General features: G+C 36.7%; 1 long non-coding RNA gene and 1 pseudogene across 1 annotated transcript; both read right to left on the reverse strand.

The window, feature by feature from the left end:
• Positions 1-4,303: 4,303 nt before the first annotated feature.
• On the reverse strand, positions 4,304-5,428 carry LOC122088860. Its single transcript, XR_006143174.1, has 3 exons — positions 5,295-5,428; positions 4,435-4,581; positions 4,304-4,344 (listed from the first exon to the last, which is right to left on the reverse strand). It is a non-coding gene; the product is annotated as an uncharacterized LOC122088860 (long non-coding RNA).
• A 3,751-nt stretch (positions 5,429-9,179) lies between these two features.
• LOC122088809 lies at positions 9,180-13,850 on the reverse strand (annotated as a pseudogene).
• Positions 13,851-16,767: the final 2,917 nt, after the last annotated feature.

Raw genomic sequence — 16,767 nt, forward strand, 5'->3', positions numbered from 1 at the left:
ATAATACATGTTATCAATAGCTTTTTTTAACAAATTCTTTATGCAAAAGTGTTTAAAAAAATGTTTCCTATCCATTTATGTGTGTATCTTTAGCGTATCTTAGTGTATATTCGATACGATACGATACGATACCCTCCGATACGTATCTTAATTTTGGTCGACCGATACGACGATCGATACCGATACTTTAATCCTTGGCCTCAACTGATGGTTGATTGAAAAGTTATGCTCGAAGAATAAAAAATGACACTTTATGGAGTTCTGCAGTAGCAACAGCTATAGGCCCTGAATGGCCTTCAAACTAGTCTTTTGATGGGGCTTCTAAACTTCAACAAGTTTTTTTTTATCACTCAAACCATAGTTTTTAAGGCGCTGAGTCGCCTTACCAGCGCCTTGGCGCTGATGCGATCTAGAGATGGTAAGGCAGTGCTCCGCCTTACATGAATCGCCTTAGCAGCGCCTTGACACTAATGCGGTCTAGAGATGGTAAGGCAGTGCTCCGCCTTACATGAAGTGGCGCCTTATGGGTTTTTTTTTTTTTTAAACACATTTTAAAATTACTTGATGAAGATTCCAAATATAGATTTTTTATTGGTATGTGTATGGTTTTATTAACACTTGAGATGTATGAGATCAGCTTTACTCCACCAACAATAACCAAAACAAACAAAACAAAAACACGATTCACAAAAAGGGTTTGGATTTTGTCAAGGGTTTTAAGAAAGGGCTTTGAGAAGGAATCAAGGAACAAGAAAGAACCACTGATCTAGGCGACCATTTTGCTCCGGCAGCGGTGAGCTTCATTCTTCTTTGACAGGAGTAGAAATATAGTGAATGACCTTAGGGCTTAGGCACTTATTTTTGCATCATAGAGGTAAGTATAATAAATACTTGTATTTTTTATGTCTTCTTTTCTTTATATTTATAATTTGTTTCATAATTATGTATTTATATTATATGTTAATATGTTATGATGATTGATGATTGATGATTGATGAAGATGAACTTAGTTTATTCACTTTATTGATTTGTTTTCTTGATGAATATCTTACATTGGTATGAATATGAACCTTTAGTATTTATTTAACATGTGAGTAATAGGATTCAATTAGGATTTGAGCCAAATAGATTGGTTTTATAAAAAAAATTACACTGGAACGCTTTAGTCGATAAGGCGACGCTTTATGCCCGCCTTATCACTAAGGCGCTCCGAAAGACCTTCAAACGCCTCCGTTGCCTAACCGCCTTAAAAACTATGACTCAAACACTATCTCAGAGCAAACAAATAAAAAGGAAAAGAAAGAGAATTGATAGAGGACTTGAAAAGGGTGGAGAAGAATTAGTGAATGGGCATCTCACCCCTCTGGTTTAGGTATCTCGCCCAACTACATCCCACAGCACAACAACATAAACCATCTTTTTTGTTTAACTCAAATTTGTCTTTTCCTTATAATTGATGGGCTTTAAATAGCCTTACATTTCTTGGGCATAAAGAAATAACAGAAATGGAAACTAATGGACTGAAATAAGACTTTTTAATTTGTGCCTAACTTGCTAATCAAGCTTAACTAAATTAGAAAATAACAATTGAACTTAAAAAGGAAGCTAGCCTAAGTTGCAAACCAAAGAAACTAACTTGACTAACTAGACCATCTATAAAAGGAAAATAAATCCTTTGCTAGCTGGCCAATTTGATGGCTTCTGGAGTTCTCTTGGAGCTGAATAAGGGATAACTGTATAGCTTCTAGAAGATCCTTTTGAAGAACAAAACTTGCTGAGGAAAATTCTGTTCACATGTTACTGCTCACGTGAACAGTAACACAAGTTATGGAAGATGCTAGACAAACTGGATCAATGGCCGCTTAGGCTCTTCTAGAAGACTAGACCAATTAGGGAAGTAAAATATGCACTAATCAGGAGGCTGCTATGCTGGTTCAATGGCCGCAGGAGTGGACCAGCATAGCTGCAAAATAGGGGCCAACAAGGCTGGCTCGATGGGACTAAACAAGGTCCAGACTTAGGACAGAACTGAACCATGGTTTGGTCAGTTCAAGTCCTCCTTTTGACAGCCCTATCTACATCACCATAAACAACCAAAAGTGCTATTGTTGTTGCTGACTCAGAGAACCAACCAACAGCTTTCAATTAGGCTTTTCAAGTTAAGCAATCGAGCCCTCATAAGTTTCTAACCCTTGATTTGTTATAGCCCCTGTTTTGGGGTATTGTTCAGCACCCTTAAGGAGTCCTTCAACCAGAAGAGTGCAGCCAATTGAATCCTGTAGTTTCTGTTCTTGGAAATCTCCAGAAGTTTCCTATATTTGATCAAAATAAAGAATCATCAGATCTCCATAACCTGAAGTCTGATTGGAGAACCCTTTGTAGGTATTATTGATTAGCACAAGAAGGCCACTCAATCCAATTCTCAAGCCCATCTGAAGCTTGGATCTTCTACAGTAACTTTTCTCCCCAGTTTCCTTCTTTCAAGACCTAGAATCAAGAACTTTCATAGCTCCCAAACCAGCCGGCAGAACTGGGATTAATTTTGAGAGATTGTTTATCCCCATATGAACCACCTTCGATCCCAATTTCTTGGTCACCTGGCCCGTGGTTTGTAAGTTACAAGATTTCTCTCTTAACCCTAAATTTTCCAGATTTCCTGAGTTGATTAAATATTGCTGAGATCTGATCCTAAGTTCTGTGAATTGTTGGAGCTTGTTATTGTTATAATTTGGGATTGATTACCTCCATAATCAGTCTTACATCAGCCATCTGTGTTTATTCTTCACTAGGAGTGTGTTGAAAATCAAAGAATTGCTCAGCTCATAGGATCCCCCATTCCCTCATAGCTTGGAAAATCCAATTTTGTGACTTTAAGGTTGTTGTGCCCCTCAGTCCTCCATTGTTTCCATTCCCAGGAGGTCTTCCATAGCCAGTGTAATTGGCCGAATGCTATTCCAGAGACAACCAACTCATCAAACCTGGTGTTAAAGGATTGGAGTGCTTCCTGGAACTGTTTAAGTACTCGTTCATGACTTGCAGTAATGTTTCCAACTTGGGTTGCGACTGGCTGAATGCTATTCCAAAGACAACCAACTCATCAAACCTGGTGTTAAATGATTGAAGTGCTTCCTGGAACTGTTTAAGTACTCGTTCTTGACTTGCAGTAATGTTTCCAATTTGGGTTGCGATCCATTGGAAACATTGTTAATCAGCCATGTCTGGCTCTAACAACAAAATGTTAGGAACCTAATCTTTTGGTGGGGTTTAAAGCTGGCCTCGACTGTGTCCCCGGCCTCTTCCGCTGTGCAGAATGGTGAATATTGGAGGTTAGAGAAAGAAGAGATAAGGAAGTGGTAAAGAGAAGATAAAAGTCTTTGCTGACAAATTATGTCCAATATTCTCATTTTTAAATTTGCTTTAAATAACCAATGACCCAACATAAATCTAGCAACTGCCCAACGTTGGATGACTTCATGACTCCTAAACATGTAACTTACACCATTACTCAGCAACTCACTAGACTTTTAACTTATTACATTATTTAGAAACTTACATAACTGAACTGTAACTTACCCATTACTTAATAACTAACTGAACAAACTCTACTTACTGATCATGGGCCATTCTGGACACGCCTGTTATTGGACCTCTAAAAGAGTCTCATGACTATTCCTTTGCCCAAATGAAAATACTGAGGTAGACTTTGATCATAAATATAACAATTAACAATTAATCGAGCAACGAAATCCTTTATGTCGGTAATTAGTTCTATAACATACATAAATTTGGTATGAAGAACCAGAAAAGTAAAATAAATAAAAAAAAAATACCTCCTTTCATATTCATTTAAGCAAGTGAATAAAAAAAATCCAAAATCAGAGGGATTGCAATATCAAACCAATGAACAGAAGAATAACAGGAAAACCCACACTCTCTCCAAAGTTTCCCATATTCTATTGAAGACCCCTCCCAGCCTAAATGTATGAATAATGGAAATTTCAAAACCAGTCTAATATTAGTATAGAAATAATATAAACTTCCATAACCCATTAAATCCAACAGGTCCTCCTTGAAATCCACATCCTACATTTTCTTAGAATACAAATCATCATCTTATATAAACTGATTATACCCCATTTTTTCACCAGAAGATACGATGTTTAAATAAGATTAAAAAAAATCATTTTACAAAAATACCAAGCTAGCATGAAATTTTTCAAGACGCATCTCAAATTAAAGTGACTGGCATGAAGGAGTGAGTTGAAACCAAACCTGCAAAATTCAGGCAAGAAAGAGTCTTTTGATAGGATACGGCACAATATAGACATCCATAGACCATGGGACCTGATGAAAGAAATTTGTGAAATAAACAAATCAACCTATGATAGAAAAGCAGACTATAATCAAAATCTGAAACACGGTAAGGTAAGCCACCTAAAACAGGGCCTCTTCCAGCCTCATCGATGCCCATAATGCAAGGCTTTGAAGCCCATTTGGGCAATGGATTGTCTGAACCCATCTTCTTTTGCTGCCACTTCTAATAGTGTGAACAAGGAGACCCCCTCTGTAATACCTTACAATCTAGAAACTCATAGTTGGTAAGTTAGAGAACAGCAATAAAACGGGTATGGATTAAACGGACTAGACAGCAATAACAATTTTAAACCAGTGCAATAAAATGCATATGGCAATGATATAGTACGTGTTTAATACAGATCATTTGAGAGAAAATACGGACATATATTTACTATGCAATAGGCATGTATATCATTCAACGAATATAATAATGGCATAAAAACTACAAACTTATCAATAAGAAACTCACAATTGATATAAACACAAGGAGAAGAAAAAATATCAATTGTCTACATAATAATTGGTCCTTCTCATAACTCTAGTCTTGCAAAGGTTTAAATATTTACTCAATCATAATAGTTTCCTATAAATACTCTTGTAATAATGTGGAAGAGAAGAGAGAGATAAGTAATTCAAGGAGGAGCGGACATGAAGGGACTCATTATGGGGAAAAGTGTCGGTGTTCCTCCTTCCTACGCTATCCCTAATAACTCTCTCTACGACTTAAGCTCATGGCTATCTCAAATCATAGAGGAGAGGCCTTCACCCATTAATCCAATCCTGCTTTGCAATAATAGAAGAAAAGTAATATCAAGAACTTAGAAGAAGTCAGGCAACATGGATGGCTGCCATAGTCATCTGTCTTGTGCTGCAATAAATCGGCAGAAAGAAAAATTTCCACAAATCAAAACGAGAAATAGAGATGGAGAGAAACATACCTAAGGGCCCCTTTCTCGATTTCTCAGAGAAACCGAGTGGAGGCACTAATCACAGCGAAGAGTGGAGTGAATCCACAAGTTTCAGTGGAGGGTCAACCTGAGGTTGAGATGACACTCCATTTTGCCCTAAAACTTGAGTGANTTGAAAACTGAAAAAGAAATACTTTTCAGGTTCAAACTCAAGTTAATGATTCTTTCTTTTAAACACCACACCAAATTCCATACCACTGCATAACTGAAAAAGAAATACTTTTCAGGTTCAAACTCAAGTTAATGATTCTTTCTTTTAAACACCATGCCAAATTCCATACCACTGCATAACAACTAAATGATTAAAAAAAAAAAAAAAAATTCGAAGATAGAGCTACTTCTGTGTCAACTACAAGAAACCAACACATGCAGATGGATAATACAGAGATATGCCCGTACCACTGCAAATCTAGACACCTATAAGGCAACTTCATGTTTAACGGTTTAAAGACCACTACCCACTTATTTGGTGGCAAGATTAGGATATTATAAATAGTCCAAGTGCATATATGTGGGGTCTAGAAGCCAGCTTCTAGGATGCAAGGATGCAGATCCAACCAGGTGTGTCAGTTTGGAATCTTTACCGTCTCCAGTGCCAGAAACCCGACCCATAACCCTCAACCCCAAACCCTGCCCCCCAAAACATAATCTTCACTTATGGCCCTGGAGGCAGCAAATATTACAAACCCCACACCCCATTGCTGACTTCTAGAAACCCAAAAGCCTTTTTGCTCTCCAAAAACTGGCTTCTGGAAACCCAGAAGCTGATACCTGACAAGCTATCACAAACATGCCTCAACTCTTCAAGACTTATCAATGGATATAACCTTTGGATTATTTAAGAATAATTTATCATAAAATTGAGGGAAGTTGACTGTGTCCCTACAATGGATTATCCCCCAAAGAGCAAAAGCAATCACCAACAGCCCAAGAAAGCAGCGAGCTAGTCGACATGAAGGGAGGAACTGCTGTTTAGGTAATTAAGGATTCTCAGCAGTACAGGGTTTATGAAAAATTGGATTTTAGGCTTAACAGTATTTAATTATCCAGTGAATAACATTTTGAAGGATATGGTGAAATAAGACGGGAATAGTAGAGTAGGCCTTAACAGTATTTAAATCAGTCCAGTGACGTTATTGTACTGAGACGCCAAAAGTTCATATGTAAACAAAGATCAGTTCAGGCTAGGGTTGCCTTGTACCCCCTGATACCTTCCCAAATTAGCCAAAAGCAAATAAAAAATCCCGGATATAGCTAGCTAATTACAGAACTAACCCTGCATTCAAACTCCAAAGTTCAAATTGAATCTCTTAGAACACTCAACCAACCTAAAAGTTACTGCAACATAATCAAAACAAACTTTAACGACTGAAGCTTGATTCCAATCAAACGAGTCCCACTGAAGGCCTTACAGACCAAAAGCCCCATTGCCACTTTCCAGCAGCATATATTTTCCACTCAATTGGTTCTTCCTTCCTCTTATAAACTATTGATTCCCACCACATGAACACTCACTGATGTATATGAAAGCATGAAAAAGAAGAGGACGAGAATCAAATTCAGGAGAAAAACTGTTCATGTGAACAGTGAAATGGGTCCTATTCTAGCTATTTGGAGATGATACTTTTAGAGATATGGACATAGATTTTTCTAGCCTTGGGCAAACAAGATCGATTTGGGAAGTTCTAGAAGAGTGAAGACTTTGCCAGATTTTGTTTCCTTTTTCAGTTTAGTTTCCTTTTATGTGTTTTCTCGTTAAAGTAACTAGTTTCAGCATCAGCAAATCAATTGTTTCCTTTTTAATTACTTCCATTTTTCCCAATTAGTTTCCTATCAGGATTTTCTGTACTGCTCATAGTTGTCACGGCGCCAAGGCAAACCAAGGCGGTGGAGGGTTGTCTAAGCGCTTAGGCGAAAAGGCGTCCGCCTTAAGGCGAACTAGGCGAACAAGTGTTATTTTTTATGCGTCCGCCTTAAGGCGAACTAGGCGAACAAGTGTTATTTTTTATTTTTCCTATTTTCTAATATTATTTAGTAAGTTATATATACCTTGTATCATAAAAAATCAAGATTAAACCACATCAAGTCATTAAAAATCAATATTTAGCCACATCAAATCATAAAAAATTAACATTAAGTCATATTAAGTTATAAAAAATCAACATTTAGAGAAATGCTCTTATTCTATAATAAGTTTGACTGGTCAAATGATTTTATTTTTAAATGAGACTTTTTGTATTAGTTATAATATAAAACCAGCTTTCTAACAAGTCTAAGATTACTTAAATCTAAGTTGCAATGCCAAAGTAATGCTTTAGTCAAACTTATTTTTAAGTGCGCAAATACTATTAAAATCGCCTGAATGAAAATAATTTTATGAATATCAAAACAATATATTTTTTTACCGGACTTTTGGTTTTTAGCAATGTTTTAACATGATAGAATTTATAAAATTTTCATAATTGAGAAAAACCCTAGTATTTAAAAGTTGAAAATCGTCCCTATAACCAAAATCCAGTTTTTGTTCTTGGACTGGGGGGGTTGACTTTTTATCCTTTTGGAATTTGATTTTTAAACTATTTTTATTGGATTCAAATAGGGGGTATTTGCTTATTTATGAATAATATCTTAAGTAAATGAAATTTACTTAAATGATATTTGACATAAATAAGTGCCGAAACACAAGGCAACATGCAGTGCAACAAGGCGACTGTCGCCTAGGCCCCAGGCAAACCGCCTGGACGCAAGGTGACGCCTTGACAACTATGGTACTGCTTCATTCAAGACCTGTAGCAGCCATTGGAGGGTGTTTTCCGGAACTGCAATCGGCTCCCCCTATCATCCAGACCCTACACCATTGCAGGCCATCTTTTGGACAATCAACCAAGATCCCTAGAAGGCCCATTCGACCAGCACAGGTTGGCCAACAGGGGTCTGAATCTCCAGTTTCTTGGAATTCTCCAAAGCCTTCCTTTTTCATGACCTGAACGAGAACTCCCAGATCTCAGCCATCTTTCATTAGATCGGAGCAGGCTTTTGGGAGCTTGTTCCACAGCCCAAGAGTGACCTTCAGCCATAAGATTGAGGTCAACTGAGGCCTGCTGCTGCAGCTACTCGAAATCACCCAAAAGTTTTCATTTTCATGTAACCAGCATATCTCGCAGTTCAGCCATCAGAAATTGATCACATTTTGGGGTTTGTTTGATCGTACAAGAGCTCCATTCGATCCAAAATTTAGGCTCATCTGAGCCCTAGTTTGAGAGATATAGGTCATCCTAACCTAATTCTGCCCTAAGCTGTGTTTATTTATCAGCTAAACTTTCTGACCAGATATAAGTTTCTTGTTTACCTAACATCTGGAGCCTATCACTAGTCCTTACTGGGGTTGATTACCATTCGTAATCTTCCTTACATCACTCACCTTTGACTAACTTTAATCCAATGGTGTTATAAAACAGCTCTTCCATGCTGGATGCATAGTTGTCACAGCGTCAAATCGATCCAAGGCAATGCAGGGGTGGCTAATCGATTTGGCGATAAATCGCCCGTTATGGCGTTGCCATGGCGGTCAAATCGCCCATGTATTATTTTTTATTTTCCTTATTTTCTAAAGTTATTTAGTATGCTATTTTTTTATTTTCGCTATTTTCTAAAGTTATTTAGCATGCTACAAGCCTACAATATATACCCTATAACATATAAAACCAACATTAAGCAACATCAAATCATCAAAAATCAACATAGCCCTATCAAAATCACCCTGCATTTTACAAAAAATCGACCGCCTAGTGAATCAGGCGTGACCTGGCGTCCATGGCGGTGCCATAGAGACGCCTATTAGCCAATGGCGACCGCCATTTGTGAGTCACGTAAACCGTAGCACTGCCATGAACTTCTTTTTCAGCCAGGATGCCAAATCGCCGCCTTGGCGACGCCATGACAACTATGGCTGGATGACATGTGTTTAGTATGTGCAAAGAACTTTTGAAACACAAAGTAGTCCACTGGAGAAGAGATTTGATAAGTTACCTGACGATTAAGACGACTTCATTCTCCATGCTTAACCCAAATGCTTATACAAATCACACCCAACTAGATGTTATCTAGGTTTCAAAAAGGTCAGGCATTAGGGGGTGCTCAATCAGGGTAGTCCTAAATGAAGCACCTCAATGCATTTTAGTTTGCAAATAATTTTCCAAAACTTTGTCCATGTATTACGATGTGAACAGAACAATAAAACAAAGTGGCATGATCTTATTTAATGAATTTAAGTTGTCTATGATAATTTCCACACTGACAAAATGAGGTAGAACTCTTCAGCAAGGTATCTTAAACTAGAAATGGAAAAAGGAGAATGTTCTCAATCAACAAAAATGGGTGGCAAGAAAAAGAAATAGTAACCGTTTAACCATGGCCATTTAAGCTAATGAATAGAATTGCTGGAAAGAAAACATAACGTTCTCATGATTTATTCTCATAATATCACTACAAAGTATCTATAAGGGTTCAATTTGTCCTACAGAGACATTTCATAGTATACATATCCTTTCATGGAATATTTTTCATCAAAAAGGACATTGACATTTACAGTACACTAATAAAAGCTTATTGTGTAGTGACAATCAACCATAACAAGCTCACTAAAACCATGGCATACATTCAGGTCGAACTCAGCATGAGCATTGAAAATTACTCATCATGTTAAAATATTATTTTATCTCAAATTATTTATGTGAAATTGTAAATGCATGAATTTTAAATACAAATAGATTCTAGAAACAAAAAATGCAGCTAAAATTATGAATAACATGTCAAACTGGCACAGAAATTGTTATAAATATGCCATTGTTATATATCTTCCAAAATATCGGCAAATGCAAGAATAATTCATCCACAATAAACGAATTTACTAACTATGCTCTAGCTGTGTCATCTTTATCAAAGTAAGGTTAATTGCTATATCATCATTTCTTGACCAAGAAAGCAACCACAAATACTTTGATGGAGAAGCATCTTTGTTGTAATGTTGTCAATTCACTATTTTCTGTACATTCATTTTTTACTATTTATTAGAAGCAGATATTTACAATTGCATCCTATTTGAACAAGTCCTAAGCTTTTTCTAATTATTACTGGCTCACATGTTTCGCGAGTCAAAACTATCACAATCAAGGGATACAAACTTGGAAAACCATATGAACTGCATCACTAAATCCAGTTTTTTGGCCATACTAATGTTTGAAGCTATATATGTTACCTTATATTCATCTTTCTCATTTACAAAGAAAACTATGAGCTTATGATTGTAACATAAAATAAATTGTCACATGCTTACAAAGAATTTACCAACAATAAAAGAGAGAACTTCCTGGAAGAGCAATTTCAGAGGAAGAAAAAATCTCAAAATATGATGAAAGATATATTCAAGAAGAATGCAAGAGGGGGTGGAGATCCATCTTGCACAATGATTGGCAAATTTTTAAGTGTATATGCTTACTGTAGATAACATTTGTGAGGAAAAACAAAAATAAAAAATGAGAAAATGAACTTTGACTGGGAGCACAGTGTACGCTAGCGCTTCCCTCAGTCTATCTCTCTCTAGCAATGAAATGACATATCCACCTCTCTATTGTGGGAGGAGATAGACTGACTCAAGGGACACTAGTGTATACTACACTCCCGGACAGAAAACTACTTCCCATAAAAGATATTGGGCAAGCGATCACTACCAGGTGGCATGGCCTCTGCACCAGCACGGGGGCCAATGAGAACGCACATAGGCACATAAACTTTAATAGGATTTTTTATTTCACAGGGGGTGGGATGGTAATTTTGAATGGGGCCATACGACCAGGCAGCTTTTCTTTTTCATAAAGATATCATTAAGACGTCTCGAGGTTCTCAACATAGATGATTTGAGGCTCCCATCATCATTAGTCAACCATAAATATTAATGTGAGTCCAGTCACTGAGACCATGGCTGTTTACATTCTAAGGGTCTGCACCATGGCTCACATGCCATAACATGCACCTAGCGCTCTCTTTACCAGCAACATAAAGAATTTTTTAAGAGAAAAAAAAAAAAAAAATTGTGTACAACATAAAGGCCAGTAAGTAAAAGCAGAATTGAACAAACATAATTTAGTTTGCAGATGAGATAATCCACATTCCATGAAGGTACACTAAATGATAATGTAACAAATTACCAAATAAAATGAGTGGAACATTAAAGCTTACCATCCCAACCAAATGGTGCAGGATCCTTTTCCCACTTCTTATACTTTGCCTCTGCTTGCTCCTGTGTGTCAAGCATATGTGCTTTTGTCATATCCAAACCATTTGGATCTACGAGTTTGCCAATTTTTTTCTTTCTCTCCTCACGCCATTTTTTCTTAGAGATGCCCCTTGATTCTGTTGGAGCTTCCATTCTTTTCTTTTCTGCTACCATGGCTGTTTGGTTTGCCTTCCTTGCCTCATTCTGCAAGTGGGAGGCAACACAATGAAAGTCAAATTATTTATCAAAAGAAAGAAAATAGCCAAATCATCTGTAACTTTCAGCTTCTGTTTATTTAATAACAATCAGGCTGACAACAATATCATTTTAAAACGTTGGACAATGCTTACCATCTTAAGCCTTAACTCAAACAATTTTTTTCTGCCTCCCTGTGAGTTTTGTGTAGTCTACCTCCACATTTTCCTCTGTAGGGTGGCCATTATCTGCTTCTGCATGTTCACTAGGATTAGGTCATTCTTCATGAGGATCCTCACCCTGCTCAGTGGCATCTGAATATGATCAACCACCACGAGTAGCTTGTTTAACATCTGAAATAAAATTTCATAACAATGAATACTGATACAAAAGAAAAAACTGCATAGAATTATAACAGGGAAACTGACGTAAGACAGGTAAAGTGTCTACTCATGGGACACCATAGTTTTTTTTTGTTTTCCCTCGTTGGATTGTGGGTCAATATATCAGGTTATTTTTGCTAAAAACTATCCACATGATTCCGGTGACATCTAGAAGCTTACTTAGCTACAAAACATAAAACCATGTGATTCCAAGTTGTTTTCATACAGCTATGATCAGTTCATTGACGTACCATCAATTTGTGATGGGATTTCTACTTCGGACTTTTATTTTGATTAGGAGTTTGGTTTAGATACTTTTAACAGAAAAAAATTCATAGGCAACACAATGATGAAATTTAATCACAGATATAGTCCAGGAAATAGCAGAGTTTCTAAACTTGTACTAAGTTATATTAGGAGGAGCTTTAGTTTATTGGGAATTAAGCACAGAATCTAAGATCACTTTCAGCTCCACTTGGCTTCCCCTGCCTAATGTAAATGGTTAATCTATCATACCATATTCCTAAAACTTTTCAAACATATTTCTGAGCAACAGTGTCAAAGGAACCAGAAAAAAGAACTTCTCTACACTGAGTCCCATTAAAAAAAGACAAACCTGTAGCAACCAGGCAATCATAACACTTTAAGCTTACAAAAACGAAGGAAAAAACAACCTGAATCTTCTTTCCTAATCCGATCCTTGGCTTCAGCTATTCTTCTGAAGCAATACTCAACACATTCATGGTAAGGATTGGATGCGTTAATACAATCAGGATGGACTCTCCTTTCTTCAGTCATACTTGATTAGTTCACCTTCAACAACCACAGCACCCTGAAGAGGAAAAAAATCGCAAGATTAAAATCACCTTTAGATTAAGCTCCAAAATAAGTTCAGCCACATATATAAACACCCAGAAACCCTAATCACGTCCTTTCATTCATGAACTATGAATTCTATGGCCCTCAGGAAAATCACAGGCACAAAATAGAAAATAAGTTCAAATCAAGTGTGCAAAACACCATTCAACAAATTATAACTGAAATCAAAACAAGAAATTATACTTAATCAACACTCTTAACTGAAATCAAAGCAAACAAAAACATAAACCACGTCATGAACACTTGTATACATGAAATCCATTGAAGAACATCGACACGAACTTATAAACTGATAAAATTCAAAGAAATAAGACTCAAAAGGAAAGAAGGGTGGGGGGACAGCATTCATATTACCTCAAACGAAACACTACAACTTCACCAAAATCGGATAGAATCGGATCTCCTTATTCCTTTTTCTTATAATATTATAGGAGTAAACTAGTGGTGCATTCTTAACATGAAACTCCAAGGAAGGGAAGAATTTGCAGAGACTCAAACGGCGAGTCAATTCCACCCTAAATTCAATTATAACTCCGATTTGCAGTTTGCGATCACCAAGCTCTGCCCGTGTTAGAGACAATCAACCGAATTGACTCGGGATTCGCAATGGCTGATACGATCTCGGAGTCCTCTTCCTAAATATTTGTGTATAGGGCAAGCAAGACCTTGGATCAGCTTGAAACAACAGATGCAACCAGCCCACCCACCCTGGTGTACCAAAGGTGTCGTTTGACAGCACTTCTATTCCTAGACAACGTTTTTTTCGTGTTCCTTTTTCGATTCCAAGTTGCGAGAATAGTTCAGTGGAATAAAAACAGCATTTGGTACAATGGGTCTAGAAGTGTCCTTAGAATAAGAAAAGAACACAAGCAACATTTGGTAGACACTATTCAAAACAACCTCTTAAAAAGTAATATTTCACAAACACTATACAAAACCAACTCTTAGCAATAAAACCAATAATTACAGACTTGCCATTATGATCGCACTTAACCCAAATTAATATGAAACAATGTTAGGCTTTCGATACTTGCAACAGCCAAACAGGTTTCCTGATCATAGCCACAACACCTATAGATGTATCATTCAAACAATCTCATTATAATCATGCAATTGTGAGAATGGAGTACAATAGCTAAACATATCTCTTAACACAATACAATAATAGAGATTCCAATTGTGAACATCAACCAATATTTCATAAAGCATGCATAACACAACTAGAAAGTTACCAAATATGAATTTCATCAATGGAAGGTTTAAGGAAACAAAAAAAAAAAAATACTGAACTCTCAGAAAGAAAAAACACACATTGAACATGAATGAAGATCTCAATCGACCTTTGAACAATTTTACACTTCCATTAGAAATAAAACTTGGCTTGACAAATTCAATCTCCCCTTCCAACCATGATGAATCAGATTGAAAAAAAAATAGTAAAATTAGAGAATCAATTGTCACTTTGTATTCAGAAATTTCTTTAATCTCCAATTTTACGATTTTGGAAAAAAAAAAATGAGGGAGACCAGAGAAGGAGTGAGGCATTTGTAGAAACTTGAACCCTCCATTGATTAAATTCATAACTGGTTCCAAGAGCTCCCTACTCTTGTTTGTCGATTGGTAAGGTCTATCGGATTGTGAGTGAGAGAGATTGAGAGCACAAGGGAGAGAGATTGTTGGAAATTAAGTTTCAAACTATGGTCAAAGTAGTATTTTCAAAATGGTCTTTTTGAAATTCAGCTTTCCCCCTCAAAAGTCTCTTCCTACTTTTTATATTTTGTCTCAGCACTTGTGGAGTTGTGAATGAGCTAAAGACAACTCACAAAGTTTAGTCCCACAATGGTTTTGGATGAAAGAAAACTTGAGCATATATATAGGATTGTATCTTAAAGGTGCAAGCCTTTGGAGAGGTACTCTCCCTTGTTATGTGTGTGGAGGGGGGTTCTTGGGGTGCTTTTGAATCACTGCACATGCTGAGCCTAGCCGAGATTGGGGTTGGGTACGTGTATGGATGGTTTAAAGAATCTACTACTTTAACTAGTTGTAACTTTTAGATGTACACTTTTCCTAAGGGACACATTGGTATATGTATCAAATCAATGTACATATGTATGTACATGCACCTGTACGTATTAGTCATGTACCTTTCCCATACAAGACATATGTATATGTATGGGTACCTATACAGGTATACCCATTCGTATTTAGAGCCCATACAGAGAGTCACATCTGTATATGTATGGGTACTTGTACAGGTGTACACATTCGTATACAAAGGCATACCCTCTATAAATAAAGAACGCCAATCTTTGTTTATGTGTAACAAAAAATCCTAACATATATGGACTGTGTATGGAATACGTATTGTTATACTGTGGGGTTGTCTTAAGCCTTCTGTTCTCTGCAAGTGCTCTGTTGACTGGTTTTTACATCTATCCGTTGTTTTCCTTTGAGTTTCTGAGCATTACCTTCGGACATACCTATTGGAATCGATTATTGGAGTGTACCTTAATTGATATATGTATCAAATCAATGTACATATGTATGTACATGCACTTGTACATATTAGTCATGTACCTTTCCCATGCAAGACATGTATATGTATGGGTACCTATACAGGTATACCCATTCGTATATAGAGCCCGTACAAAGAGTCACATCTGTATATGTATAGGTACTTGTACAGGTGTACACATTCATATACAAAGGCATACCCTCTATAAATAAAGAACACCAATCTTTGTTTATGTGTAACAAAAAATCCTAACATATATGGAATGTGTATGGAATACGTATTGTTATACTGTAGGGTTGTCTTAAGCCTTCTGTTCTCTACAAGTGCTCTGTTGACTGGTTGTTACATCTGTCCACTGTTTTCCTTTGAGTTTCTGAGTATTACCTTCGAACATACCTATTGGAATCGATTATTGGAGTGTACCCTAACCGATTTTAGAGTTGTTTTATGTTGTAGGTGAGAACGTACGGTCAACCCGATTGCATATAAATATACAGGGTGCTCAAATACCTTAAGGAGAGTATACATACTATACGACTCAACTCTACTTAAGTGGGCCAATTTCTGCTACTGTTTCAGATGATCAATTGAACAAGTAAGTCATCTTCTACTCGTAATTATATTTCCATTTATATAATTATTTTGTCAAAGTCTTATACCTATTGCCTGGATTCTATTACTTATAGAGATATTAGCAAGATTTAGGGATTTCGAAGGAGAGAGAGTAACCAATCACGATTTCCCCCCCCCCCAGGATTTGGCAGTAGCAATTAGAGAGAGGGAGCAATGCACGGGGGTTTTGATGGTTTTGCTTCAAAGAAGAAGAAGAACAAGAACAAGAAGAAGATAGAGAAATAAGAACGAGTGACAAACAGGGCAGAGATAGAGAACTTGGATGTAGGAGGTAGCATCTCAACCTTATTAGGGTTCCTTGCGAGGGAGGAAGGCGGAAGGGTCTGCATCAATAAAAATTTCCTTTTGAAAAAAAAAAAAAACACACACACATACACACACAAAGGGTGAGTTGGAGACAAACCCCCAATGTTGGAGAGGGTTGTCGTTTTTTTTTCTTTTTCTTTTCTTCCTGCTAACCAAAAGAAATAAAATTACTACTAAATACTAAATAGTAGGAGTTAAATACATAATTATGCAGTAGCAAAGATTTAGTTATCGGTCTTTAAAAAAAAAAAAAAAAAA

Source organism: Macadamia integrifolia, chromosome 9 (assembly GCF_013358625.1).
Source record: "Macadamia integrifolia cultivar HAES 741 chromosome 9, SCU_Mint_v3, whole genome shotgun sequence".
Taxonomy (NCBI): Eukaryota; Viridiplantae; Streptophyta; class Magnoliopsida; order Proteales; family Proteaceae; genus Macadamia; species Macadamia integrifolia.